Below are 7,500 nucleotides of genomic sequence, written 5' to 3' on the forward strand. Positions count from 1 at the left end.
ATGAGGTTCTAGTATGTTAGAGGGCATCCCAGGAGGGCTCCAAAAGTGTGGGTAAAATATATATCCCACAGGGGGAAAATTGAAAAAAAGTTGAAAAAAAAAATTTTTGGGGACTTAGAAAATTTTTCAACTTTTGTCAGACTTCCAGACAGGGGAGCGTGTCAGTGCGCGCATCCGATTTCAGTTCCAGAGCGATTCGCGCGATGAGTCCTTGATACTTAGTCGTTTTTGCAAAATTTCTGACTTTTTGGAAAATTTCACAATTTTGTGAAAACTTCCACAAAATGAGGTTCTAGTATGTTAGAGGGCATCCCAGGAGGGCTCCAAAAGTGTGGGTAAAATATATATCCCACAGGGGGAAAATTGAAAAAAAGTTGAAAAAAAAAATTTTTGGGGACTTAGAAAATTTTTCAACTTTTCTCAGACTTCCAGACAGGGGAGCGTGTCAGTGCGCGCATCCGATTTCAGTTCCAGAGCGATTCGCGCGATGAGTCCTTGATACTTAGTCGTTTTTGCAAAATTTCTGACTTTTTGGAAAATTTCACAATTTTGTGAAAACTTCCACAAAATGAGGTTCTAGTATGTTAGAGGGCATCCCAGGAGGGCTCCAAAAGTGTGGGTAAAATATATATCCCACAGGGGGAAAATTGAAAAAAAGTTGAAAAAAAAAATTTTTGGGGACTTAGAAAATTTTCACACATGTGTCAGACTTCCAGAGAGGGGAGCATGTCAGTGCGCGCATCCGATTTCAGTTCCAGAGCGATTCGCGCGATGAGTCCTTGATACTTAGTCGTTTTTGCAAAATTTCTGACTTTTTGGAAAATTTCACAATTTTGTGAAAACTTCCACAAAATGAGGTTCTAGTATGTTAGAGGGCATCCCAGGAGGGCTCCAAAAGTGTGGGTAAAATATATATCCCACAGGGGGAAAATTGAAAAAAAGTTGAAAAAAAAAATTTTTGGGGACTTAGAAAATTTTTCAACTTTTGTCAGACTTCCAGACAGGGGAGCGTGTCAGTGCGCGCATCCGATTTCAGTTCCAGAGCGATTCGCGCGATGAGTCCTTGATACTTAGTCGTTTTTGCAAAATTTCTGACTTTTTGGAAAATTTCACAATTTTGTGAAAACTTCCACAAAATGAGGTTCTAGTATGTTAGAGGGCATCCCAGGAGGGCTCCAAAAGTGTGGGTAAAATATATATCCCACAGGGGGAAAATTGAAAAAAAGTTGAAAAAAAAAATTTTTGGGGACTTAGAAAATTTTTCAACTTTTGTCAGACTTCCAGACAGGGGAGCGTGTCAGTGCGCGCATCCGATTTCAGTTCCAGAGCGATTCGCGCGATGAGTCCTTGATACTTAGTCGTTTTTGCAAAATTTCTGACTTTTTGGAAAATTTCACAATTTTGTGAAAACTTCCACAAAATGAGGTTCTAGTATGTTAGAGGGCATCCCAGGAGGGCTCCAAAAGTGTGGGTAAAATATATATCCCACAGGGGGAAAATTGAAAAAAAGTTGAAAAAAAAAATTTTTGGGGACTTAGAAAATTTTTCAACTTTTGTCAGACTTCCAGACAGGGGAGCGTGTCAGTGCGCGCATCCGATTTCAGTTCCAGAGCGATTCGCGCGATGAGTCCTTGATACTTAGTCGTTTTTGGCAAAATTTCTGACTTTTTGAAAATTTCACAATTTTGTGAAAACTTCCACAAAATGAGGTTCTAGTATGTTAGAGGGCATCCCAGGAGGGCTCCAAAAGTGTGGGTAAAATATATATCCCACAGGGGGAAAATTGAAAAAAAGTTGAAAAAAAAAATTTTTGGGGACTTAGAAAATTTTCACACATGTGTCAGACTTCCAGACAGGGGAGCGTGTCAGTGCGCGCATCCGATTTCAGTTCCAGAGCGATTCGCGCGATGAGTCCTTGATACTTAGTCGTTTTTGGCAAAATTTCTGACTTTTTGAAAATTTCACAATTTTGTGAAAACTTCCACAAAATGAGGTTCTAGTATGTTAGAGGGCATCCCAGGAGGGCTCCAAAAGTGTGGGTAAAATATATATCCCACAGGGGGAAAATTGAAAAAAAGTTGAAAAAAAAAATTTTTGGGGACTTAGAAAATTTTCACACATGTGTCAGACTTCCAGAGAGGGGAGCATGTCAGTGCGCGCATCCGATTTCAGTTCCAGAGCGATTCGCGCGATGAGTCCTTGATACTTAGTCGTTTTTGCAAAATTTCTGACTTTTTGGAAAATTTCACAATTTTGTGAAAACTTCCACAAAATGAGGTTCTAGTATGTTAGAGGGCATCCCAGGAGGGCTCCAAAAGTGTGGGTAAAATATATATCCCACAGGGGGAAAATTGAAAAAAAGTTGAAAAAAAAATTTTTGGGGACTTAGAAAATTTTTCAACTTTTGTCAGACTTCCAGACAGGGGAGCGTGTCAGTGCGCGCATCCGATTTCAGTTCCAGAGCGATTCGCGCGATGAGTCCTTGATACTTAGTCGTTTTTGGCAAAATTTCTGACTTTTTGAAAATTTCACAATTTTGTGAAAACTTCCACAAAATGAGGTTCTAGTATGTTAGAGGGCATCCCAGGAGGGCTCCAAAAGTGTGGGTAAAATATATATCCCACAGGGGGAAAATTGAAAAAAAGTTGAAAAAAAAAATTTTTGGGGACTTAGAAAATTTTTCAACTTTTGTCAGACTTCCAGACAGGGGAGCGTGTCAGTGCGCGCATCCGATTTCAGTTCCAGAGCGATTCGCGCGATGAGTCCTTGATACTTAGTCGTTTTTGCAAAATTTCTGACTTTTTGGAAAATTTCACAATTTTGTGAAAACTTCCACAAAATGAGGTTCTAGTATGTTAGAGGGCATCCCAGGAGGGCTCCAAAAGTGTGGGTAAAATATATATCCCACAGGGGGAAAATTGAAAAAAAGTTGAAAAAAAAAATTTTTGGGGACTTAGAAAATTTTTCAACTTTTGTCAGACTTCCAGACAGGGGAGCGTGTCAGTGCGCGCATCCGATTTCAGTTCCAGAGCGATTCGCGCGATGAGTCCTTGATACTTAGTCGTTTTTGGCAAAATTTCTGACTTTTTGAAAATTTCACAATTTTGTGAAAACTTCCACAAAATGAGGTTCTAGTATGTTAGAGGGCATCCCAGGAGGGCTCCAAAAGTGTGGGTAAAATATATATCCCACAGGGGGAAAATTGAAAAAAAGTTGAAAAAAAAAATTTTTGGGGACTTAGAAAATTTTCACACATGTGTCAGACTTCCAGACAGGGGAGCGTGTCAGTGCGCGCATCCGATTTCAGTTCCAGAGCGATTCGCGCGATGAGTCCTTGATACTTAGTCGTTTTTGGCAAAATTTCTGACTTTTTGAAAATTTCACAATTTTGTGAAAACTTCCACAAAATGAGGTTCTAGTATGTTAGAGGGCATCCCAGGAGGGCTCCAAAAGTGTGGGTAAAATATATATCCCACAGGGGGAAAATTGAAAAAAAGTTGAAAAAAAAAATTTTTGGGGACTTAGAAAATTTTTCAACTTTTGTCAGACTTCCAGACAGGGGAGCGTGTCAGTGCGCGCATCCGATTTCAGTTCCAGAGCGATTCGCGCGATGAGTCCTTGATACTTAGTCGTTTTTGCAAAATTTCTGACTTTTTGGAAAATTTCACAATTTTGTGAAAACTTCCACAAAATGAGGTTCTAGTATGTTAGAGGGCATCCCAGGAGGGCTCCAAAAGTGTGGGTAAAATATATATCCCACAGGGGGAAAATTGAAAAAAAGTTGAAAAAAAAAATTTTTGGGGACTTAGAAAATTTTTCAACTTTTGTCAGACTTCCAGACAGGGGAGCGTGTCAGTGCGCGCATCCGATTTCAGTTCCAGAGCGATTCGCGCGATGAGTCCTTGATACTTAGTCGTTTTTGGCAAAATTTCTGACTTTTTGAAAATTTCACAATTTTGTGAAAACTTCCACAAAATGAGGTTCTAGTATGTTAGAGGGCATCCCAGGAGGGCTCCAAAAGTGTGGGTAAAATATATATCCCACAGGGGGAAAATTGAAAAAAAGTTGAAAAAAAAAATTTTTGGGGACTTAGAAAATTTTCACACATGTGTCAGACTTCCAGACAGGGGAGCGTGTCAGTGCGCGCATCCGATTTCAGTTCCAGAGCGATTCGCGCGATGAGTCCTTGATACTTAGTCGTTTTTGGCAAAATTTCTGACTTTTTGAAAATTTCACAATTTTGTGAAAACTTCCACAAAATGAGGTTCTAGTATGTTAGAGGGCATCCCAGGAGGGCTCCAAAAGTGTGGGTAAAATATATATCCCACAGGGGGAAAATTGAAAAAAAGTTGAAAAAAAAAATTTTTGGGGACTTAGAAAATTTTCACACATGTGTCAGACTTCCAGAGAGGGGAGCATGTCAGTGCGCGCATCCGATTTCAGTTCCAGAGCGATTCGCGCGATGAGTCCTTGATACTTAGTCGTTTTTGCAAAATTTCTGACTTTTTGGAAAATTTCACAATTTTGTGAAAACTTCCACAAAATGAGGTTCTAGTATGTTAGAGGGCATCCCAGGAGGGCTCCAAAAGTGTGGGTAAAATATATATCCCACAGGGGGAAAATTGAAAAAAAGTTGAAAAAAAAAATTTTTGGGGACTTAGAAAATTTTTCAACTTTTGTCAGACTTCCAGACAGGGGAGCGTGTCAGTGCGCGCATCCGATTTCAGTTCCAGAGCGATTCGCGCGATGAGTCCTTGATACTTAGTCGTTTTTGGCAAAATTTCTGACTTTTTGAAAATTTCACAATTTTGTGAAAACTTCCACAAAATGAGGTTCTAGTATGTTAGAGGGCATCCCAGGAGGGCTCCAAAAGTGTGGGTAAAATATATATCCCACAGGGGGAAAATTGAAAAAAAGTTGAAAAAAAAAATTTTTGGGGACTTAGAAAATTTTCACACATGTGTCAGACTTCCAGACAGGGGAGCGTGTCAGTGCGCGCATCCGATTTCAGTTCCAGAGCGATTCGCGCGATGAGTCCTTGATACTTAGTCGTTTTTGGCAAAATTTCTGACTTTTTGAAAATTTCACAATTTTGTGAAAACTTCCACAAAATGAGGTTCTAGTATGTTAGAGGGCATCCCAGGAGGGCTCCAAAAGTGTGGGTAAAATATATATCCCACAGGGGGAAAATTGAAAAAAAGTTGAAAAAAAAAATTTTTGGGGACTTAGAAAATTTTCACACATGTGTCAGACTTCCAGAGAGGGGAGCATGTCAGTGCGCGCATCCGATTTCAGTTCCAGAGCGATTCGCGCGATGAGTCCTTGATACTTAGTCGTTTTTGCAAAATTTCTGACTTTTTTGAAAATTTCACAATTTTGTGAAAACTTCCACAAAATGAGGTTCTAGTATGTTAGAGGGCATCCCAGGAGGGCTCCAAAAGTGTGGGTAAAATATATATCCCACAGGGGGAAAATTGAAAAAAAGTTGAAAAAAAAAATTTTTGGGGACTTAGAAAATTTTCACACATGTGTCAGACTTCCAGAGAGGGGAGCATGTCAGTGCGCGCATCCGATTTCAGTTCCAGAGCGATTCGCGCGATGAGTCCTTGATACTTAGTCGTTTTTGCAAAATTTCTGACTTTTTGGAAAATTTCACAATTTTGTGAAAACTTCCACAAAATGAGGTTCTAGTATGTTAGAGGGCATCCCAGGAGGGCTCCAAAAGTGTGGGTAAAATATATATCCCACAGGGGGAAAATTGAAAAAAAGTTGAAAAAAAAAATTTTTGGGGACTTAGAAAATTTTTCAACTTTTGTCAGACTTCCAGACAGGGGAGCGTGTCAGTGCGCGCATCCGATTTCAGTTCCAGAGCGATTCGCGCGATGAGTCCTTGATACTTAGTCGTTTTTGGCAAAATTTCTGACTTTTTGAAAATTTCACAATTTTGTGAAAACTTCCACAAAATGAGGTTCTAGTATGTTAGAGGGCATCCCAGGAGGGCTCCAAAAGTGTGGGTAAAATATATATCCCACAGGGGGAAAATTGAAAAAAAGTTGAAAAAAAAAATTTTTGGGGACTTAGAAAATTTTTCAACTTTTGTCAGACTTCCAGACAGGGGAGCGTGTCAGTGCGCGCATCCGATTTCAGTTCCAGAGCGATTCGCGCGATGAGTCCTTGATACTTAGTCGTTTTTGGCAAAATTTCTGACTTTTTGAAAATTTCACAATTTTGTGAAAACTTCCACAAAATGAGGTTCTAGTATGTTAGAGGGCATCCCAGGAGGGCTCCAAAAGTGTGGGTAAAATATATATCCCACAGGGGGAAAATTGAAAAAAAGTTGAAAAAAAAAATTTTTGGGGACTTAGAAAATTTTTCAACTTGTGTCAGACTTCCAGAGAGGGGAGCATGTCAGTGCGCGCATCCGATTTCAGTTCCAGAGCGATTCGCGCGATGAGTCCTTGATACTTAGTCGTTTTCAGAAGTCACAATTTTGACTTCCAGGACCCGCAAAACGTTTGTAAATTGAGCCCGCTCCCCAGTTCCAAGCGTTTTGAGGTGTCCCCGGTTGCAGTAATGCAGCCTGCCCACTAGATGTCGCAAAAGAGACAAAAAGTGAAAAAGAACCAGAATGAGGAAATTCCAGGGAGCCGAATCCGCCTGACAGTTCCAGGCGATCGGGCACTTTTTTGCATGCGTCCCTAAAGTGGGTATAGGGTGACACTCCATGCAAAGACCCAGTTTTGCACACCACCGGCAGAATATATGAGAGAGAGGTACCTCTCAGCCCCGACACATTTCGACTCATTTAAGCTGGTTTTCACCTCCGTAGGCCTGGGTATGCGTTTTGGCTATGAGTCCCTGTTCGGCTGGAGGTCTGCACCTTGGCTGAACCCAGGCTTCCGCAGCTGCGTGGGGGGACTTTTGCCGGTCGCCTATCCCAAGTCAGAGAGGTGTTCCTGGGTTGAAGTGAGCCTGGCCAGACCCCCCCGCGGGCCCTGGTTCTCCACATGGGGGCGCCGTCAAGGCTAAAATCTGGATTTTTAGGCCGAGGAGAGGCTCCATGAGGGCGGATGCTTTTGTGGCTTCGACCCCAGTGCTGTTCCACATCCAGTACCCCCCCGCAAGGGCGCCTGTACCCGAGTCGCGCTTCCAGGACTCGTGGGCACGTATCTCCCGACGACAGGGGTTTGCAGCCTCCGTACTTGGGCAAGTCCCTACATGCACCCCTGCTCTTCCTCCGATCGATCTGGCGCAGCGCTCCCGGGTGGGGAGGTGGCGCCGCTCGCTCGGCCCGGGCTTTGGAGCCCGCGCTGGCTTAAGGTGAGCGGTCCCCTTCCTCCTCTACCCCCGGGCTTCCGACACCTATCTTTGGGCGCGCATGCCGGCCTCGCCTCCCGTCTGCGGAGGTGGCCGAGCCGTGGGGAGTTTGACCCGAACCGAGCGAAGGCAGTGGTCCGACGACCCGTACGGGCGAACGGCGGGGCGCCCACCCAGCCAGGC

Source organism: Phyllobates terribilis, unplaced genomic scaffold (genome assembly GCF_046119375.1).
Source record: "Phyllobates terribilis strain yellow unplaced genomic scaffold, ASM4611937v1 Scaffold_6278__1_contigs__length_45652, whole genome shotgun sequence".
NCBI classification, from domain to species: Eukaryota; Metazoa; Chordata; class Amphibia; order Anura; family Dendrobatidae; genus Phyllobates; species Phyllobates terribilis.